General features: G+C 43.3%; 1 pseudogene; it reads right to left on the bottom strand.

Annotated features, from left to right (window-relative positions):
- The window catches only part of LOC141078106 (uncharacterized), a 766,429-nt pseudogene that overhangs the window by 377,927 nt on the left and 364,592 nt on the right, over positions 1 to 23,910 (bottom strand).

Below are 23,910 nucleotides of genomic sequence, written 5' to 3'. Positions count from 1 at the left end.
TTTAATGCTCTACTGTATATATAGATAAGCCTTCTGTATTATTTTATAAAATCATTTTATAATCCTGATTCTATTTTTTCTTTATAGATTGTCTCCTGAAGGCGATAATAGTTGCATCTCCTTAAATTGGAATTTTTTATGGCTGGACCTGAGGAAAACTTAAAGGTACGATAAGATGGGAATGGTCAGATTGTGTCTTTTGACCAGTAGCCATTTTTTACATTTTTGATAAAGAGAATATAATTGTGAGAACCAAATTTCATTCTAGTAATGATTCGGAGTAGTGTGTGATCTGCCTTGAAGAGATGTTTAGACACCGACATACATCTTGTAGTTCTTCTTTATTTAGCCATTAGTCTAATATTTGGGATAGTTACCCTGTCTGAGCAGTCGAGTCTAAGTAACCATTTGAATCAATGTTAAAATCACCAAAAAGTAATTAATCTCCATTCTGAAGTTTGTTGACAGCCATCTCTATATGAATAGAGGGTATAGTCCTAACCCAAGAATGAGCAACTATCAATTATCTTAAATCTTTTCTTGCAAGGCAATAATTCAGTAACCAGGAGTACATTGCATGCCACTTATATATGATATCCAGTTGTTTCATCTTCAGTCATATTTGTTATTTCTGCAGATCACTATTCCAGAGAGAGGCCTGAGTGTGATCCGTCAATGAATAAAGAATCCAGCCAGATGTGACGACTCTTCTACAAGACGAAAACATGTCAGAAAAAAAGAGACAGATTCCGGGCTCGGGCTCTGTACTCACTTATGGACATGTCACTTATAGGACTTTCCGCAGTCAGACGTACTCACGGAATAATGCTAGTTTCCTGCTGCATAAAGAGGCAGATTCCGGGCTCGGTCTCTGTACTCTTATGGACATATCACTTATAGGACTTTTCGCAGTCAGACATACTCACGGAATAATGTGAGTTTCCTGCTGCATAAAGAGGCAGATTCCGGGCTCGGGCTCTGTACTCACTTATGAACATATCACTTATAGGACTTTTCGCAGTCAGACATACTCACGGAATAATGTGAGTTTCCTGCTGCATAAAGAAGCAGATTCCGGGCTCGGTCTCTGTACTCACTTATGGACATAATCACTTATAGGACTTTCCGCAGTCAGACATACTCACGGAATAATGTGAGTTTCCTGCTGCATAAAGAAGCAGATTCCGGGCTTGGAATCTGTTCTCGACATTTACCAGACTTTTTGTGCTGAGAAGAGTTCACAGATGAAGTGACTTCTATATTAATTTATGTCTTCGTCATGAGGCCTATCATAATTAGAGCCACATTGAAGACTATTGGGCAACACGGTGGCTCAGTGGTTAGCACTGTTGCTTTGCAGCGCTAGGGTTCAAACCCAACCAAAGAAAACTGCAAGGAGTTTGTGTGTTCTCCCCGTGTTCGCGTGGGTTTCCTCCGGGTTCTCCGGTTTCCTCCCACACTCCAAATACATACTGATAGGAAATTGAAAAATAAATAATTGAATATTATTCCAACTATTAATGAGTATTCTTATCTTTGACACCTTGAATGAAGTTAATAGTCAGTATGATGACACAGCTGAACTCATAGGCTGGAAGCTTGTGTGATGGCCGAACTGCTACATTACGGAGTAGCTACTACAAGGACTTGTGAATCCACTGTTGGGAAGTGTATTAAAGCTAGCTATAATGGAGCATTGCTGGGATTTGTGGTTCAATGCATGAGGAATTATAATAGGGCAAGCCATGTAGGGAATTTTGTTTATTGTATTGAGTGCACCAACTGTTTCTGCAAGCGTGCCAACATCTGTGGCAACTGGGCACCAACATTAGAATGTGGTGTTTCCATTGGTGCAGTCATTTGTAGTTTAAGTGATGCTATTGTGCATGTGATTTAAAGGGGAAGCGCCATCCCTAACATTCAAGTTTACTGCCAACCCCATCTTGTGTCTGTATTTGTATATTGTGTAATACTATTTATTTTGCTGTTACTTGACAACATTAACAGATTTATTTATAGAGGGGAATAAATGGCTAAGTGTTCCAACCTCATCTCCTATGAGTGTGTATGGAGTGTGGACAAGGGTTTCCCAAGTCAACCATTAACAGAAGACGACTCTCCTGCATCCCACTACAGCTCCCAGCCAGATTCGGTTGGAGGCTGTTTTCCTTATTGAGGTGAGAACTACGGGACACCCTTTCCATGGAGGCGGCTTAAAGGGGTGTTTCATAAACCAGGATGCAGCCACAATGGGGGACATTGCTACATAATGGGGGAGGGATTGTAGCGCATCTATCCTTACAGGATTTAGTGACCACAATTAGTGTAAAGTTAAGAAAGTGTTGGAGAGTGGTTCAGGAGAAGGCAGAATAGGCCAGAGGGCCACACAGTACAGAAAGGCACAGAACGCTTAGGAAAGAAGAATGCTGTCAGCCGCCACTTGGTACAATGATGTCCCATAAAGAATACGGGCCTATGGCTCGAATCAGGAAAGAGGAACCGTTTTCATCTCCCAGTGAAGGGGAGCCATAGTGGGAACCAGTACGGGAAAGTGGGTGCAGGAATATGGGGATTGCAGAGCCAGAAAGAGCATCTCACAGGCTAGAGGAGCCAGCATTGAGAGGGAAAGCTCAGGCTGAAAACATGAACTTGTGCTGTACTGAAATTGCCATGGATTGTTTGTTATCACGTAAAGTTACACTGTTAAAGCAGAATACGGTGCCTGTTCCTGAGTGTGTGATATATTAGATAGAATAAAAGCCGGCAATTCAGCAGCCATGAAGTGTAAAATCACAGCAGGAGCCGACATCGTAGAATAGATGGATTACATACAGTAAATACACATAGAATAGATAGATACACAGATGTATTAAAGGAATCGGTGTCTTTCTTTCAATTAAAGGACTTTATTCTGGGTGTGTGTGTTTTCATACAATGGGCTTAGTAATAGGGGAGTCTTATTGACGCCTCTCCATTACTAACCTCCGGGTTTGGTGTCACCTGACAATACAAAGGTGACATCAACCCCCCCAACTACCACCACACTTGCCACCCCTGCAGGGCATGTGAGAAGTGCGAGGCTAAGTGCCAGAATTGACGCATCTTATTTTTAATCAGATTTGCATTTGTCCGATTTCATTGCAAGTGGGAATGAGCCCTAATTCTGAGCTACTCCTACCCTTTCCACATGACACTGATTCACTTTCCTATTTGTGATGCTCTGTTCGTACATCTATCCAGTATTAGGCAGTTCTTTTTGTTCATTTTGCAATGCCACCAGTTTTCACCAGATAAATCAAAACTCTAATAAAAGAAAGTTTCTCTTGTTTTGTTTCAATTATTATCCAAGCACTTAATAAATAAATGCTGAGCTTATAGAGATGACTCATAGCCAACAATTGTCCCGGGGATGATCAATGCTTTCATTGGTTGCCAAAATGTGGTGGGAAGAGACGTGAATGGACGGGCCCATCTGTTATCTCAGCAATGAGCAAGAAGAGCACAACCTGCGCCCAGTATTATTAATGATAGAAATAGTCAGTGTCTGCATTCATTATCAAGTCTTGTAAAGCGGCTTTGTCTAGTCAGGCACTATATCATGAACCCATCATCACCGCTTTCTTCATCAACTTAAGCAGCACAAGGTTCTGTGTGTCCGAACAAAAGGGTGTTCTCTTTTCTAGTACATAAGCTACAGTTATAGCAGAGGTGAATTCATTCATTTAAAGGGGTTGTCTGGGACTTTAACATTGACTTATCCTTAGAATAGGTCATCAATGTCTGATCGATGGGGGTGCGACACTCTGCACCCCCGTGGATCAGTTGTTCCCGCTGTCAGCCCAGTTGCGCAGCTGCACAGCACAGCGCAGTCGATTGCAGAGTGGCCAAGTCCGGGTACTGCACATCAGTGCCCTATTCAAATCAACAGAGGGTGGATGTGCAGTTTCCATCCACGGCCACTATTCTGTAGACGTTGCTGTGCTGCTCAGCATATGAGCAGTTGCAGGCCAATACCTGGAAAAGCTGATCAACGGGGTGCCAGGTGTCACACCCAAATGGGTCATACATTTATGTCCTATCCTAGAAATGGGCCAACAATGTTAAAATCCCAAACAACCACTTTAATAGGAAACGCTTTCTTTAGAGAAGTTTTTCTTTTCCTTAGGGTTCATTCATATGTCCATTTTATTTTCACGTGCAAGAAAAATGAACTGAGTTTCATCAGTCTTTATAACAGCTTCTCAGATCAGTCCATGTAAATGGATGGCATCGGGATGCTAAAAAAAAAACTCTAAAAAAAGATGCTTCAGGAAAAAAACAGCATTTTTGGAATCACCTTCCTCTTCAAAAAATTCAATGGGTTAGCCTCCTGGAAAAGATGTATGCACATAACCTAACTCGACACTGACCTTGAACTCCGTACATTTTATTAATGTTACTGCATTTATGGGTTCAATTAACTTAGTCTACAGTTGGTACGGAAAGTATTTAGACCCCTTTAAATTTGTCTCTCTTTGGTTCATTGCGAACATTTGGTAAATTAAAAAGGTCATTTTTTTTCTCATTAATGCACAATCTGTACCCATCTTCACTGTACAAAACAAATGTAGTAATTTTTGCAAATTTATGAAGAAAGAAAAACTGAAATCACATGGTCATAAGTATTCAGACCCTTTGCTCAGACACTCATATTTAAGTCACATGCTGTCCATCTCTTTGTGATCCTCCTTGAGATGGTTCTACTCCTTCATTGGAGTCCAGCTGTGTTTAATTAAACTGAGAGGACTTGATTTGTAAAGACGCACACCTGTCTATATAAGACCTCACAGTGCATGTCTGACCAAATGAAAATCATGAGGTCAAAGGAACTGGCCAAGGAGCTCAAAGACAGAATTGTGGCAAGGCACAGATCTGGCCAAGGCTACAAAAGAATTTCTGCAGTACTCAAGGCTCCTAAGAGCACAGTGGCCTCCATAATCCTTAAATGGAAGAAGTTTGTGACCACCAGAAGTCTTCCTAGACCTGGCCGTCCAGCCAATCTGAGCAATTGTGGGAGAAGAGCCTTGGTGAGAGAGGTAAAGAGAACCCCAAGATCACTATGGCTGAGCTTCACAGATGCAGTAGGGAGATGGGAAAAAGTTCCACAGTCAACTATCACTGCAGCCCTTCACCAGTCGGGCAGGGGCGGACACAGACTGTAGTGGGCCTCTGTGCAAGAAATTTTTCTGGCCCCCCCCGTGCCCTTCATAGGGCAACAAAGTTATGTAAACATATACATTGTAATATTTATTTAGAACGCAACTATCAAATCTAAATAGTAAAGTTGTTTAATTTTTCATTAAATATGCAACAAGTAAGTTAGGGTGACAAAAATTCTTAATAAATATAATTCTGGATTAATTATTCAACGGCTCATATACAAAAAAAATCAATCCTTAAAAGATACTTTATTAACCAATCATTAAAAAGTTTTCAAAACTTTAAAAAACAGGCAAAAAAAAATAGGCTTATTGCTGATTTTCAAAATCCAGCCACAAACACTAGAGAGTCGTTCCAATGTCAGGTAGAGGGTCACAAACCTATTTGTCCCTATAGGGCCCTATATCTCTCTCCTACCTGACAGCGGAGGTTGGCACCCTCTTGATATGCAAATGGCGCCCCCGCTCCTCGGCGGCTCTCCCTAATCACCCTGTTGACTCCTATCTAAATGACATCAGCTTGGAGTACAACAGATGGCTGGGGACAAAAATATAATAGATAATAACCCCATGCTACAAACCACCAAGACAAAAATATAAGGAATAGTAACTGGAAAAAACTCTAATTTTTGGCAGATTTGTAAACATTTGCTTTGGGAGGAAAAGGGGTCTAAGTAACCCTATTTAGGTGTCTCCCTGCCTGACAGCGGAGCTTTTACACCCTACGTTACTCTGGTGCCCCCGCTCCATGTGGGCTGACCCTTACTGACCCCTACACTTCTCACCCAGAAAGAGGAAAGAGGGTGTCAGAACATATGGCCAAGGGAGACAGGGGTAATAACTTAGAATTATCCCTGAAAAAATCCCCCCCAAAGACAAAAAATGTTTTAATAATAATAATAAAAAAAAAATGTATCTGCAAACTGATGTATACAGTGTACGGGATAATAGTGCATTAGCAAAGGCAGTTGCAAGTAAAGGGGGTAAGATATCAATCAGAACAGATACACAATCATTTAAATGTTCTTAAGCAGCATTAATGTACATTTCTCACATCACAAAACACTGCTATTGCCTCTAATCCCCAACAACACATTTTTCATATTGCATCATGCCCAAAACAATGAGCCATTGATCGCTCAGGCTCAAAATTGCACTGTCCCAAAAAAAAAAAAAAAAAAAAATCAGCAAATTAACAAATATGTAAGAACTTAGCTCATGGCCACTGAAAAATCACCTCAATATATATAGTAGGCGGGGTGATAGTACTTTGACAAAGGCAGTTTCAAATAACGGGGGTAAGGTATCAATCAAAACAGATATACAACCATCTGAGTATTCTTAAACAGCATTAATAAACATTTCTCAAATCACCAACCGCTGCTATTACCTCTAATCCCCCATAACAGCATATTTTCATATTGCTTCATGCCCAAAAACAATAAGCCATTGATCACCCGGCTCAAATTGCACTATCCCCAAGTATTAAATCAACAAAATTGACAAATATGTAAGAACTTAGCTCATGGCCAATGAAAAATCGCCTCGACGCGTTTCCCTCCCGTAAAAGGAGTTCATCAGGAGGCCCATGATGTATTATGAATGCTCCCTCCGAGCATCAGATGTCATGCCTGGTTGCAGGTATCAATGGGTATGTGGTGACCACTGGTCATTTATAGTGACCTTACAACCTAGTCAAAGTGATAGAGGAAAATGGGGTCATAGTACTTATGATCCTTATATGTCTCCACTTCATATAGTTCATCTGCGCCATGATTTTAGGTCCCAAAAATACCTCCTTTCATTTACTTCCTATCTGACGCCGCCATTATGTAGTGGTAAATAATTCATAATACATCATGGGCCTCCTGATGAACTCCTTTTACGGGAGGGAAACGCGTCGAGGCGATTTATCATTGGCCATGAGCTAAGTTCTTACATATTTGTCAATTTTGTTGATTTAATACTTGGGGATAGTGCAATTTGAGCCGGGTGATCAATGGCTTATTGTTTTTGGGCATGAAGCAATATGAAAAAATGCTGTTATGGGGGATTAGAGGTAATAGCAGCGGTTGGTGATTTGAGAAATGTTTATTAATGCTGTTTAAGAATACTCAGATGGTTGTATATCTGTTTTGATTGATACCTTACCCCCGTTATTTGAAACTGCCTTTGTCAAAGTACTATCACCCCGCCTACTATATATATTGAGGTGATTTTTCAGTGGCCATGAGCTAAGTTCTTACATATTTGTTAATTTGCTGATTTTTTTTTTTTTTGGGACAGTGCAATTTTGAGCCTGAGCGATCAATGGCTCATTGTTTTGGGCATGATGCAATATGAAAAATGTGTTGTTGGGGATTAGAGGCAATAGCAGCGTTTTGTGATGTGAGAAATGTACATTAATGCTGCTTAAGAACATTTAAATGATTGTGTATCTGTTCTGATTGATATCTTACCCCCTTTACTTGCAACTGCCTTTGCTAATGCACTATTATCCCGTACACTGTATACATCAGTTTGCAGATACATTTTTTTTTTATTATTATTATTAAAACATTTTTTGTCTTTGGGGGGGATTTTTTCAGGGATAATTCTAAGTTATTACCCCTGTCTCCCTTGGCCATATGTTCTGACACCCTCTTTCCTCTTTCTGGGTGAGAAGTGTAGGGGTCAGTAAGGGTCAGCCCACGTGGAGCGGGGGCACCAGAGTAACGTAGGGTGTAAAAGCTCCGCTGTCAGGCAGGGAGACACCTAAATAGGGTTACTTAGACCCCTTTTCCTCCCAAAGCAAATGTTTACAAATCTGCCAAAAATTAGAGTTTTTTCCAGTTACTATTCCTTATATTTTTGTCTTGGTGGTTTGTAGCATGGGGTTATTATCTATTATATTTTTGTCCCCGGCCATCTGTTGTACTCCAAGCTGATGTCATTTAGATAGGAGTCAACAGGGTGATTAGGGAGAGCCGCCGAGGAGCGGGGGCGCCATTTGCATATCAAGAGGGTGCCAACCTCCGCTGTCAGGTAGGAGAGAGATATAGGGCCCTATAGGGACAAATAGGTTTGTGACCCTCTACCTGACATTGGAACGACTCTCTAGTGTTTGTGGCTGGAAAGTAAGTTAGGGTGCCTTCACATAGGCGAGTTTTTTGTATCCAATGAGATCAGGCGAAAACTGCATCCGACTTGATATGGTTTTTCTTTTTGCCCTTAAGGATTCTTTCACACTGGCGTTTTTCGACACTAGCAGCAGATGCGGCAGACTTCTGCACCTCTGCCACCAATCCGGCAAGCCACATTCATTCTCTATCGGGCTTGCGGCCGGCCGCGGCAAGTGCAGTTGTGCTAGATCCGCGTTACATGGTGCCACTAAAATAAACAGCGGATATGCTGCGTTTTTTAGAGCGGGAAAATCTACACCATGTCAATTTTTGTTGCGGATTTTCCCACCGTAAATGTACTGTATATCTGATATTGATGCTATGCAGGGCTGGATATAATATCTGTAGGGTGCTGCTGGGCTGTATTTATTACTAGCTGAAGAGCCCGGCGCTGCCCGGGCATAGTAACTAACTGTGGTTAGTTACAACAAATTATAATTATCCTCCATCCCACAGTCCCGTGCCCATATACCCATCATACATATCCTCCATCCCATAGTCCCGTGCCCATATACCCATCATACATATCCTCCATCCCATAGTCCCGTGCCCATATACCCATCATACATATTCTCCATCCCATAGTAGAGTGCCCATACATCCATCATACACATCCTCCATCCCATAGTCCCGTGCCCATATATACCCATCATGCATATCCTCCATCCCATAGTCCCGTGCCCATATACCTGTCATACATCCTCCATCCCATAGTCCAGTGCCCATATACCCATCACACATCCTCCATCCCATAGTCCCATGCCCATATACCCATCACACATCCTCCATCCCATGGTCAACCATTATGACATCATAATGAGCGGCGGGGCTTGCAACCTATGATGACATCAGCGTCGCCATGGCAACCATTATGAGATAATGAGGGGCAGGGCTTGATACGCACACACTTTTTCCCCCAGTATGTAGATAGAGGCAAAATTGTTTGGTGAATTGGAACGCGCGGGGTTAAAATTTCGCCTCACAGCATAGCTTAGGACGCTCTCGTGGTCCAGACGTGCGACTGTGCCAAATTTTGTGGCTGTAGCTGCGACGGTGCGGATGCTTATCCTGGACATACACACATACATACACACACATACATACATACATACATACATACATACATACACACTTTGAGCTTTATATATTAGATTTGCAAGTTGCAGCCTCAAAATTATATATACAGGCCAGCACAGCCTCCAAATAACATATATAGCCCACTAGCCAAGCATTGCCTCTAGTTGTTAATATATACAGCCCAGCACAGCCTTCAGGTAATATATACAGCCCAGCACAGCCTTCAGGTAATATGTACAGCCCAGCACAGCCTTCAGGTAATATGTACAGCCCAGCACAGCCTTCAGGTAATATATACAGCCCAGCACAGCATTCAGGTAATATATACAGCCCAGCACAGCCTCCAGTTAATATATACAGCCCACCACAGCCTTCAGGCAATATATACAGCCCACCACAGCCTTCAGGTAATATATACAGCCCATCACAGCCTCCAGTTAATATATACAGCCCAGCACAGCCTCCAGTTAATATATACAGCCCAGCACTGACTCCAGTTAATATATACAGCCCAGCACAGACTCTAGTTAATATATACAGTACAGCAACAGCCTTCAGGTAATACAAACAAAAAGCACAGAATGACAAATGTGCAAAAATACCTTGCAATTAGACATATAACAGTAATCTGCAAGTGCTGATAAAAGGTAATAACAAACACAGGGTATTTAGTCGACACGTGTTTTTGCAAAAAAATGTATACCAAGCTGCTTCACCAACGTCAAGGTAACCCGAATTGAAGCAGTTCCTATCTAATGTATTTAAAACCTGAACATATGAACAGTGTCTAGATGAGCAGGATTAAGACAGGAGCTTTCTGGTATGGGCACTTGGTGCAAGACAACTCCTTATGTGCATGTCACACAAGAGAGGGGTGGGGAGTCTCAAATCATGCATAAGCACGAAAAAAAACTGGATTAAAAACACACATGTGACATGCACAATGTCCAGGCCAGCACAGCCTCCAAATAACATATATAGCCCACTAGCCAAGCATTGCCTCTAGTTGTTAATATATACAGCCCAGCACAGCCTTCAGGTAATATATACAGCCCACCACAGCCTCCAGGTAATATATACGGCCCAGGACAGCCTCCAGGTAATATATACAGCCCAGCACAGCCTCCAGTTAATATATACAGCCCAGCACAGACTCCAGTTAATATATACAGTACAGCAACAGCCTTCAGGTAATATATACAGCGCCCAGCACAGACTCCAGGTAATATATAATACAGCCTAGCACAGCCTCCAGTTAATATATAAAGTTCAGCATAGCTTTAAAGGGAACCTGTGACCCCCACGCAGGCGTTTTTAAGTAAAAGAGCCACCTTGTGCAGCACTAATGCTGCATTCTGTCAAGGTGTCTCTGTTACTTAGCTTCCATTACACCGCTGAAATAATCGTTTATATAATTGTTCAAAAATACCTGAATTTTGACAGGGGGGCAGGTCTTTCCCCTCTGACAGACACCTCGCATTCATCACTGATTTCGTATTTGGCGCCTCCTCCTCCGTTTTCTTTTGAAATGCTAGCGCTTGCGCTGTACTGTAGTTTAGTGGGCATGCACAGTCAGCGCTTCCTGACGTGCCCGTGCTGTCAGATAACATCCCGGCCTTCATATCGCGTGGGCCTGAGATCCCGCCCCGCAGTCGTTTATGATTTATTCACACTGCGGGTCTGGGATTCTCGGGCATGCGCAGTGGTTATCTGCGGCTCTCCGCCTCCCGGAAATCCCTCCGCCTCATTCCTACATTGCATTGTCAGCGTTGGAATCGTCAGTTCCTCTATTATTGACGTGGCATCGCATCCTCCCCTCTGAAAGCTCCTAAAGCTGAATGCTGGTGTGTGGGTCTGCCTATGTTGGTTCTTTGCGGCTATGGCAATGCTGGGGTGATGATTGCATGGCACTATAGTGCCAGGCAGCAATGCTTGGGGTGATGATAATATGGCACTATAGTGCCAGGTGGCAATGCTGGGGGTGATGATTGCACGGCACTGTAGTGCCAGGTGGCAATGCTGGGGGTGATGATTATACGGCACTATAGTGCTAGGCGGCAATGCTGGGGGTAATGATAATACGGCACTGTAGTGCCAGGCACCAATGCTTGGGGTGATGATAATACGGCACTGTAGTGCCAGGTGGCAATGCTGGGGGTGATGATAATACGGCACTATAGTGCCAGGCACCAATGCTGGGGGTAATGATAATACGGCACTGTAGTGCCAGGTGGCAATGCTAGGGGTGATGATAATACGGCACTATAGTGCCAGGCACCAATGCTGGGGGTGATGATAATACGGCACTGTAGTGCCAGGTGGCAATGCTAGGGGTGATGATAATACGGCACTATAGTGCCAGGCACCAATGCTGGGGGTAATGATAATACGGCACTATAGTGCCAGGCGGCAATGCTTGGGGTGATGATAATATGGCACTGTAGTGCCAGGCGGCAATGCTGGGGGTGATAATACGGCACTATAGTGCCAGGCACCAATGCTGGGGGTGATGATAATACGGCACTATAGTGCCAGGCACCAATGCTGGGGGTAATGATAATACGGCACTGTAGTGCTAGGCGGCAATGCTGGGGGTGATGATAATACGGCACTATAGTGCCAGGCGGCAATGCTTGGGGTGATGATAATTTGGCACTGTAGTGCCAGGTGGCAATACTAGGGGTTATGATAATACGGAACTATAGTACCAGGCGGCAATGCTTGGGGTGATGATAATACAGCACTATAATGCCAGGTGGCAATGCTGGGGGTGATGATTAGACCGCGCAATTGTGCAAAGCAGCAATGATGGGGGTGATGATTGTACTTCACTATTGTGCAAAGCAGCAATGATGGGGGTGCTGATTATACCGCACTATTGTGCAAAGCAGCAATAATGGGGGTGATGATTATACCGCACTATTGTGCCATGCAGCAATGATGGGAGTCTTGATTACATGGCACTGTAGTGCCAGGTGGCAAAGCTGGGGGTGATGATTATACTGCACTATTGTGCAAAGCAGCAATGATGGCTGTGATGATTATACCGCACTATTGTGCAAAGCAGCAATGATGAGGGTGATTATTATAACGCGCTATTGTGCAAAGCAGCAATGATGGGGGTGATGATTAGACCGCACTATAGTGCCATGCAGTAATGATGGGGGTCATGATTATACCGCACTATTGTGCAAAGCAGCAATGATGGCTGTGATTATACCGCACTATTGTGCAAAGCAGCAATGATGGGTGTGATGATTTTACTGCACTATTGTGCCATGCAGCAATGATGGTGGTCATGATTACACCACACTATTGTACAAACCAGCAATGACCAGGGTGATGATTATACGGCACTATTGTGCAAAGCAGCAATGATGGCTGTGATGATTATACCGCACTATTGTGCAAAGCAGCAATGATGAGGGTGATTATTATAACGCGCTATTGTGCAAAGCAGCAATGATGGGGGTGATGATTAGACCGCACTATAGTGCCATGCAGTAATGATGGGGGTCATGATTATACCGCACTATTGTGCAAAGCAGCAATGATGGGGGTGATGATAATACTGCACTATTGTGCCATGCAGCAATGATGGGGGTCATGATTATAACACACTATTGTGCAAAGCAGCAATGATGGGTGTGATGATTTTACTGCACTATTGTGCCATGCAGCAATGATGGTGGTCATGATTACACCACACTATTGTACAAACCAGCAATGACCAGGGTGATGATTATACGGCACTATTGTGCAAACCAGCAATGATGGGGTGATTATACCACACTATTGTGCAAAGCAGCAATGATGGGTGTGATGATTATACCGCACTATTGTGCAAAGCAGCAATGATGGCTGTGATGATTATACGTCACTATTGTGCAAAGCAGGAATGATGGGGGTGATAATACCACACTATTGGGCCCCCCATTCATGAGCAGCCAAGCATCTCCACCAGGGGCCCCCCCATTCATGAGCAGCCATGCTTCTCCCCAGGGGCCCCACCATTCGTGAGCAGCCAAGGCCATGATTTTCCCCAGGCCAGGGGCCCCCCCATTCATGCGCAGCCAGGCCATCATGCTTCAGTTCTCCCCCAGGACGGAGCCCCCTAAAATCATGCCTGCCATGCTTCAGTTCTCCCCCACCCCAGGAGCCCCCCAAATTCATGCCTGCCTCCTCGGTCCCAGTCCTTCAGTTCTGCTCAGCTCTGGTACTCTTACCTGGAGCAGGCAGGGCAGGCCAGAGTCCCAGACCAAGAGGATCCACACTGTCCACTCCACTCTCCAGTCACAGTGTCCGCACTTGCTGGCTGATGATCTCACCTTAGCCCTCAGGGCTGCTCTCCTCTCCTTACTGGCTCTGCAGTGCTCGCGCTCCACATGGCTAATTTGCATTGAATAATTAGCCATGCGGTGCTGGAGGCTGGAGGGGCCCCCTGTCCCCTTGGGGCCCTGCAATGAACGGCTGCACAGGCGGTAGGTCCGCCCCTGCCTTTATGGCAGAATGGCCTGATGGAAGCCTCTCCTCAGTGCAAGACATATGAAAGTCTGCATAGAGTTTGCTAAAAAAAAAAAAAAAAAAAAAAACACATGAAGGACTCCCAGACTATGAGAAATAAGTTTCTCTGGTCTGATGAGACGAAGATAGAACTTTTTAGTTTTATTTCTAAGTGGTATGTGTGGAGAAAACACACACCATATACATACACATACTGTATACATACACACATATATACATATACCGTATACACACACATACACCGTATACACATACACATATACCAAAAAAAGAGAGAAGCCAGCGCTGCCGGTGGTCAGAACGCATAACATGAGGTGCATATGCACATATTAGCATCTAACTGTATTCAAAATGAGACATTTAGCAAAATATTGATCAATAAATCGAGCCACCCCGCCAAGGCAGTCTCATGTGGGGGGTCCTACTCTACATTTTTAATATTCACTGTGCGTCACATGATCGGGGGTCAGCAATGCGTTGGCATAACAACCAGAGATCTCATAGAGACCTCTCTGATTCTTGCTGCCTGATTGCTATGAGCATCAACCGGTAGTCGGCGCTCATAGCAATGCAGTATTTCTGCTACATAGAGGCAATCTGCTTATCTTCTATATGTAGCAGAGCCGATCGAGTTGTGGATGCTTCTTGCCTCCCGTGAAGCATGCTAAAAAAATTTTAAAAAGTTTTTAAAAATATGAAAAAAATAAAAAAATATATAAAAGTTTAAATCACACCCCGTTCTCCCCATTTAAAAAAAAATTACACATATTTGGTATCGCCGCGTTCAGAATCGCACGATCTATCGATAAAAAAAAGAATTAACCTGACTGCTAAACGGCGTAGCGAGGAAAAAAATCAAAACGCCAGAATTACGCTTTTTTGGTCGCTGCGACATTGCATTAAAATGCAATAACAGACGATCAAAAGAGTCTATCTGCACATAAGTTGTATGATTAAAAACAACTTCTTGGCACGCAAAAAATAAACCCTCACCCAACCCCAGATCACGAAAAATGGAGACGCTAGGGGTTTCGGAAGATGGAGCAATTTTTATTAGAAACTTTGGAATTTTTTTTCACCACTTACATAATAATTATAATAATCTTTATTTATATAGCGCCAACATATTCCGCAGCGCTTTACAGTTTAACAGTTTTAAAACACAAGTCATAAGTAACAAGGTTAACAATACAATAATTAAAGCAAAATAAGACAAAATAAGATGACCCTGCTCGTGAGAGCTTACAATCTACAATGAGGTGAGGGAGATACAGAGTACAGGTGTGTATTTACAATGGTGTATTTACAATGATGGTCCAGCCATCTAGAGGGAGTGAAGGATGGATGGAGATAGTGAATGGGCTACACACGCACCCTTACACATAGAATGACTTTGATTAGTGAACGTGATAAGCCGCTCTGAACAAATGTGTTTTGAGGGAGCGCGTAAAACTGTGCAAATTGTTTAGTCCTACTTTCTTGGGGTAGAGTATTCCAGAGGATAGGAGCAGCACGGGAGAAGTCTTAGAGTCGTGAGTGGGAGGTACGGATTAGTGCAGAGGTTAGTCGAAAGTCGTTTGCAGAGCGCAGCGATCGGCTAGGCCGATAGACAGAGATGAGGGAGGAGATGTAGGGGGTGCCGCACCGTGGAGAGCTTTGTGGGTGAGAACAAGTAGTTTAAATTGGATCCTATAATGAATGGGCAGCCAGTGTAATGACTGACGAAGAGCGGACACGTCCGAGTACCGATTATCCAGATGGACAACCCTGGCTGCTGCATTAAGTATGGACTGGAGAGGGGATAGTTGAGTGACGGGGAGGCCAATTAATAGAGCGTTGCAGTAATCCAGCCGGGAGTGGATCAATGCTACAGTGAGGGTTTTTGTCGTTTCCATGGTGAGAAAAGGGCAGATTCTAGAGATGTTCTTTAGGTGTAAGCGGCAAGAGCGGGCAAGAGATTGTATATGGGATGTGAAGGAGAGATTGGTGTCAAACATAACACCCAGACAGCGCGCCTGCTGCCGGGGTGTTATTGTGGTGCCACTCACGGAGAGGGAAATGTCAGATTTAGGGAGGTTAGTAGACGGCGGAAGCAGAAGTAGTTCAGTTTTGGAGAGATTGAGTTTCAAATAGAGAGTGGACATGATATTGGAGACTGCGGACAGACAGTCACTGGCGTTCTGTAGTACAGAGGGGGTAAGGTCGGGGAATGACGTGTATAGTTGTGTGTCATCAGCATAAAGATGGTACTGAAAGCCAAATCTGCTGATGGTCTGTCCAATTGGGGCTGTGTAGAGAGAGAAGAGAAGGGGGCCAAGGACTGAGCCCTGAGGCACCCTGACAGCAAGAGGAAGAGGAGATGAAGTGGAGCCAGAGAACAAAACACTGAAGGAGCGGTCAGAGATATAGGAAGAGAACCAGGAGAGAACAGTGTCCTTAATGCCTAGTGACTGGAGCCTAGAGAGTAGGAGATGGTGGTCAACAGTATCGAAAGCTGCAGATAGGTCAAGAAGAATGAGCAGAGAGTGGTTACCATTACGTTTTGCTGTCAGAAGGTCATTGGTCACTTTGATGAGTGCAGTTTCATTCGAATGTAGGGGACGGAAGCCAGACTGTGAAGGGTCTAGAAGGGAGAGAGTGGAGAGGTAACGGGTAAGGTGGGAGTAGACAAGGCGCTCCAAAAGTTTAGAGATGAAGGGGAGATTGGAGACTGGTCTGTAGTTTGTGCAGGATGGGTCGAGAGCGGGTTTCTTTAGTAATGGAGTAACAATGGCGTGTTTGAAGGAGGATGGGAAAATGTCCGAGGAGAGGGAGATATTAAAGATTGTAGTTAGGTGGGTTGTGACGACTGGAGAGAGACTGGAGGAGATGTGAAGGAATGGGATCAGTAGTGCATGTAGTCGGACGAGAAGAAGAGAGGAGTCTGGAGACTTCTTCTTCTGTGATGGGATCAAATGTGGAAAGTGAGCCAGGGGAGATGCAGGAAGGGATGGGAGTCACATCACTTGGTGGTTGGGAGCAGATTTCCTGACGAATATTATCTATTTTTTCTGTAAAGTGGGAGGCCAGGTCATCAGCACAAATGTCTGTGACAGGAGCTTGTGCTTTTGGCCTGAGGAGGGAGTGAAAAGTGTCAAAAAGTTTCTTGAGGTTGTTGGCTAGTGAGATCAGGGTGGTGAAGTAGGTCTGTTTGGCGAGGTGAAGGGCAGCGTTATAGGCTCTTAACATAAATTTGAAGTGGATGAAGTCTTCTGGTGTGCGGGTTTTTCTCCATAGGAGTTCAGCACTCCTAGAGCATCGCTGGAGAAGTTTAGTTTGCAATGTGAGCCAGGGCTGTTTTACTCTGTGCTTGGAGGTTCTGAGGGTGAGGGGAGCTACTTGGTCAAGGGTGCTTCTAAGAGTGTCATTGTAGTGATGAACAGCCAGATTAGGACAGGAAGAAGAGGAGATTGGGGATAGTGATGAGTGTAGTGAGTCTGAAAGTGTCTGAGGGTTAATGAGGACCTAGACATGTTTGCTGTCTATGAATTTGTAATGACCTGGAGAATCATAATTCAATATATTGGTTGCACCATGCAAAAAATAACGAAAAGGATAGCAGAACATTTAAGGAACATTGAATTAAAAAACGCAGCTTATTCTGGAGCGGTAAAACATTTTGTCAGAACACACCAGGGCGATATTAGCTCATTTGCATTTTATGCTTTAGAAAGGGTTAATAACCCTGAACGGGGAGGTGACAGGCAAAAATTGCTGAATATAAGGGGAAGCTTTTTGAATTTTAAAACGTGATACAAAATTCCCGAATGGCATGAATTTTCGTAATGATTTATTTTATATTTATTGAATTATGGTATTTGTATGTGTTTTTGAATTTCTGGTGTGTATACTCTTTCAGGTAGCCACTTTTGTTTGTTGATTGTTTGCAAATCTAACCTGCCATTAGGATTCTTCAAGTCATTATGATTTCATATATACCAAACATGTCTAGGTTATTTTTTATCTAAGGCCTCTTTCACACTTCAGTTGTTTGACGTCAGTCAAGATCCGCCGTTTTGAAAAAGGATCCGCCATTTTTTTTGACAGATCCGTTTTTTTCCCATTGACTTGCACTAGCGGCGGATTTTGACGGATGGTCATCCGTTGGATCCGTTTTTTGACGGATCCGCCATATTTTTGACGTCCGCTGTCTTGAGTGGACAGACAATGAAACTTTTTTTGTCTGCGTTAAAACAGCGGATAGGGCGGCGGATCCGTTGCCAACCGTTATTTGACGGAATCTGGCAACGGATATGCTTTTTTTTTGTTTTGTTTTTTTTACATTGAGCATGCCCGGAAGAATTTCCTTGCCGGAAATTTAACCCAAAATATTCTCTCTCTCTCATTCCCAGACTTTAAATTTCAGTCTCTAGCTGCTAAAGCGGATCAGTCCAAAAATGGATCCGGTGGCATCTGTTTGTACCACAATAGAGACAGATCCGTTTTTTCACAACCTGGCGGATTTTGACTGACGTCAAAAAAACTGAAATGTGAAACAGGCCTAATGGGTTAAAAAAAATTCCAAAGTTTGCTAAAAAAATAAATAAAAATTGCGCCATTTTCCGAGACCCGTAGCATCTCCATTGTTCGTGATCTCGGGTCAAGCGAGGGCTTTTTTTTTTGCGCGCCGAGCTGACGTTTTTAATTATACCATTTTGGTGCAGATACAAACTTTTGATCGCTTGTTATTGCGTTTTAATGCAATGTCGCAGCGACCAAAAAACCTTAATACTTGCGGCTTGATTTTTTTCTCGCTACGCCATTTAGCGATCAGGTTAATCCTTTATTTATTGATAGATCGTGCGATTCTAAACGCGGCGATATCAAATATCTGTAGGTTTGATTTTAGTTTTATTTTGAATGGGGCGAAAGGGGGGGTGAATTGAACTTTTATATATTTTGCATTTTTTTCCATATTTTTAAAAACATTTGTCTTTAACTATTGGCATGCTTCAATAGTCTCCATGGGAGGCTAGAAGCTGCCACAACTTGATCGGCTCTGCTACATAGAAGTGATGCTCAGATCGCCTATAGGTAGCAGATTTACTGCATTGCTATCAGCGCCGACCACATGGTGGTGCTCACAGTAATCCAGCATCAACAACCATAGAGGTCTCAAGGAGACTTTTGGTTGTTATGCCGACACATCGGTGACCCGCCATCACGTGACGCAGGTCATCCAGTGTGCGTATTTCCGGCCGGATGCGCTTGTTAAATGCCGCTGTCAGTGTGACAGCAGCATTTAACTAGTTAATAGCTGCGGGCGGATCGCAATTCCACCTACAGCTATTACGAGAACATGTCAGCTGTTTAAAACAGCTGACATGTCCCGTCTTTGAGGTGGGCTCACCGCCGGAGCCCTCATCAAAGCTGGTGATACTGACATTGGCATAATAGTACGTCTGATGTAAGGGGTTAAAACCCTCTATGATTTATATGTACAGTTGCCCGGAAAGTTACAAAGACTATTCTGGAAACAAACAAGCACTGCATTTGGCCATTTTCATCTGGGCCATGGATTTTAAAAGAGAACCCAAGTCTGACCCCTGGAAAACTTCCCAACGTTAATCAAGACTAAAATCTTTTGACTGAAAGTGATAACTCCTGTCTTTTAGAAAAGAGAGATTAAATTTGACAGTAATATATATAATATTTTAAAGCTGTGAATTGCCTGAAAAAAACAAACAAAATAAAAACACACCACTAAATTGCAGCCTGACTATAGGCAACTCACAATTCACATGCATCTTAAAGCTATGTGCAGACAGTATTTTTGCAAAGTTTTCAGAAAATGAGCACAACCTCCAATTTTTTTTTCTTTTTTAACCCCTTTCTGCCAGATGACGTACTATTCCCGGGATAGTACGTCATCATTGATCAGCCGCGCTCACGGGGGGGAGCGCTACTGATAGTGCCAGGTATCAGCTGTGGGAGCCAGGTGTCAGGTGTCACGGACCGCTCCCTGCACTTTTACCCCCGGCACACTGTGATCAAACATGATCGCAGTGTTTCAGGAGCAGGCAGAGGGGCTGTCAGCTGTGACAGCACCTCTGCCTTTGGATCGGAGACCCCACGGCATGTTGCGGGGTCCCAATAGCTGACATGAAGACCCGATGACGTCATGATGACATCCAGGTCTCCAGGCCTGAGAGACTTCCAGTCATGCACAGCGCATGTCAGGAAGTCTCTGTTGTCAGTGCGCAGAAGCTGCAGTGCTGACAGCTTCTATAGCATGCAGATAAGCGAGCAGCCTGAACAAAATAAGTGTCCCATAGTGGGACAAAGTGTAAAAGTCAGAATTAAATAAAAAAAATCTTTTAAAATAATAGTAAAAATATTTAAAAAAAAAAATATATTTATTTAACAATAAATCAGTATTTGAATACAAAAAAACTCTTAACCATATAAGTACACATAATTGGTATCCCCACGTCCGTAACGACCCAACCTATAATGTACCACTAGTTAACCCCATTAGTGAAAACCATTTAAAAAAAAAAAAAGCCCAAAAAACCAATGCTTTATCATCATACCGCCGAACAAAAAGTGGAATAACACTCGATCAAAACGACGGATATAAATAAACATGGTACCGCTGAAAACGTCATCTTGTCCCGCAAAAAACAAGCCGCCATCAGGGAAAAAATAAAAAAAAGTTATAGCTCGCAGAATAAAGCGATGCAAAAATTATTATTTTTTATATAAAAGTTTTTGTTATATAAAAGCACCAAAACATTAAAAAATGATATAAATGAGGTATCGCTGTAATCGTACTGACCCAAAGAGTAAAACCGCTTTATCAATTTTTCCACACGCGGAACGGTATAAACACCCCCCCCCCAAGAAATTCATGAATTGCTGGTTTTTGTTCATTCTGCGCCCCTAAAATCTGAATAAAAAGCGATCAAAAGATGTCACGTGCCCGAACATGATACCAATAAAAATGTCAACTCGTCCCGCAAAAAAATAAGACCTCACATGACTGAGCAAAATATGGAAAAATTATAGCTCTCAAAATGTGGTGATGCAAAAACTAATTTTTTGCAATAAAAAGCGTCTTTTAGCGTGACAGATGCCAAACATAAAAACCCGCCATAAATAGTAAATCAAACCCCCCTTTACCACCCCATTAGTTAGAGAAAAATAAAATAAAAAAATGTACACTGCTCAAAAAAAATAAAGGCAACACTTAAACAACAGAATATAACTCCAAGTAAATCAAACTTCTGTGAAATCAAACTGTCCACTTAGGAAGCAACACTGATTGACAATCAATTTCACATGCTGCTGTGCAAATGGAATAGACAACAGATGGAAATTATTGTCAATTATCAAGACACCCTCAATAAAGGAGTGGTTCTGCAGGTGGGGACCTCAGACCACATCTCAGTACCAATGCTTTCTGGCTGATGTTTCGGTCACTCATGAATGTTGGTTGTGCTTTCACACTCGTGGTAGCATGAGACGGATTCTACAACCCACACAAGTGGCTCAGGTAGTGCAGCTCATCCAGGATGGCACATCAATGCGAGCTGTGGCAAGAAGGTTTGCTGTGTCTGTGAGCGTAGTGTCCAGAGGCTGGAGGCGCTACCAGGAGACAGGCTAGTACACCAGGAGACGTGGAAGGGGCTGTAGGAGGGCAACAACCCAGCAGCAGGACCGCTACCTCCGCCTTTGTGCAAGGAGGAACAGGAGGAGCACTGCCAGAGCCCTGCAAAATGACCTCCAGCAGGCCACAAATGTGCATGTCTCTGCACAAACGGTAAGAAACCGACTCCATGAGGATGGTCTGAGTGCCTGACGTCCACAGATGGGGCTTGTGCTCACAGACCAACACCGTGCAGGACGCTTGGCATTTATAACAGAACACCAGGATTGGCAAATTCGCCACTGGCGCCCTGTTCTCTTCACAGATGAAAGCAGGTTCACACTGAGCACATGTGACAGATGTGACAGTCTGGAGATGCCATGGAGAGCGATCTGCTGCCTGCAACATTCTTCAGCATGACCGGTTTGGCAGTGGGTCAGTAATGGTGTGGGGTAGCATTTCTTTGGAGGGCCGCACAGCCTTCCATGTGCTCGCCAGAGGTAGCCTGACTGCCATTAGGTACCGAGATAAAATCCTCAGACCCTTTGTGAGACCATATGCTGGTGCGGTTGGCCCTGGGTTCCTCCTAATGCAGGACAATGCCAGACCTCATGTGGCTGGAGTGTGTCAGCAGTTCCTGCAAGATGAAGGCATTGAAGCTATGGACTGGCCCGCCCATTCCCCAGACCTGAATCCGATTGAGCACATCTTGAGCACATCTGGAACATCATGTTTCACTCCATCCACCAAGGTCACAATGCACCACAGACTGTCCAGGAGTTGGCGGATGCTTTAGGCCAGGTCTGGGAGGAGATCCCTCAAGAGAACATCTGCCGCCTCATCAGGACCATGCCCAGGCATTGTAGGGAGGTCATACAGGTACATGGAGGCCACACACAATACTGAGAGGGACGTGGAGGCCACACACAATACTAAGCATCTTTTCCTTGTCTTGAGGCATTTCCACTGAAGTTGGATCAATCTGTAATTTGATTTTCCACTTTGATTTTGATTAGCATTCCAAATTCAGACCTCCATGGGATATTAATTTGGATTTACATTGATCATTTTTATGATTTATTGTTCTCAACGCATTCGACTATGTAATGAATAAAGATTTGCAACTGGAATATTTCATTCAGTGATGTCTAGGATGTGGTATTTTAGTGTTCCCTTTATTTTTTTGAACAGTGTATTTATTTCCATTTTCCCATTAGGGTTAGGGTTGGGGCTAAAGTTAGGGTTGGGATTAGGGGTGTGTTGGGGTCAGAGTTGGAGTCAGAATTGGGGGGGGTTCCACGGTTTAGGCACATCAGGGGCCGTCCAAACGTGACATGGCGTCCGATCTCAATATCAGCCAATTTTGCGTTGAAAAAGTCAAAGGCGCTCCTTCCCTTCTGAGCTCTGCCGTGCGCCCAAACAGTGGTTTACATGCATATATGGTGTATCAGCGTACTCAGGACAAATTGCACAACAACTTTTGGGGTCCAATTTCTCCTGTTACCCTTGGTAAAAATAAAACAAATTGGATCAGAAGTAAATTTTTTGTGAAAAAAAAGTTAAATGTTCATTTTTTTTAATCATTCCAAAAATTCCCGTGAAGCACCTGAAGGGTTAATAAACTTCTTGAATGTGGTTTTGAGCACCTTCAGGGGTGCACTTTTTAGAATGATGTCACTTTTGGGTATTTTCTATCATATAGACCCCTCAAAGTGACTTCAAATGTGATGTGGTCTGTAAAAGAAAATAGTGTTGTAAAAATGAGAAATCGCTGGTCAACTTTTAACCCTTATAACTTCCTATAAAAAAAAAAAATTTTGGTTCCAAAATTGTGCTGATGTAAAGTAAACATGTGGGAAATGTTATTTATTAGCTATTTTGTGTGACATATTTCACTGTTTTAAAGACATGAAAATGCAAACTTTGAAAATTGCGAAATTTTCAAAGTTTTCCCCAAACTTCCGTTTTTTTTTTTCCACAAATAAACGCAAGTTATATGAATGAATGTTACCACTAACATGAAGTACAATATGTCACGAGAAAACAAAGTCAGAATCACTGGGATCCATGGAAGCGTTCCAGAGTTATTACCTCATAAAGGGACAGTGGTCAGAATTGTAAAAATTGGCCCGGTCATGAACATGCAAACCACCTAGGAGGTTAAAGGGGTTAAAAGGATTTGGGGAGTTTCTGCTCAATTTCTGTTCAAAAAACACCACTGTGTGCATATACCATTGGGGTATGGCTATGCAGCAGCTTTGGCTGCAATGTTGGTTGCAAGCCCAAAGATCGCAATATGCTGCTACGACTTTGCAGAGTAATA

This window comes from Dendrobates tinctorius, unplaced genomic scaffold (genome assembly GCF_039654945.1).
Source record: "Dendrobates tinctorius isolate UK_male_01 unplaced genomic scaffold, ASM3965494v1 ptg000503c, whole genome shotgun sequence".
Taxonomy (NCBI): domain Eukaryota; kingdom Metazoa; phylum Chordata; class Amphibia; order Anura; family Dendrobatidae; genus Dendrobates; species Dendrobates tinctorius.
This window is presented reverse-complemented; position numbering and strand designations above follow the sequence as displayed.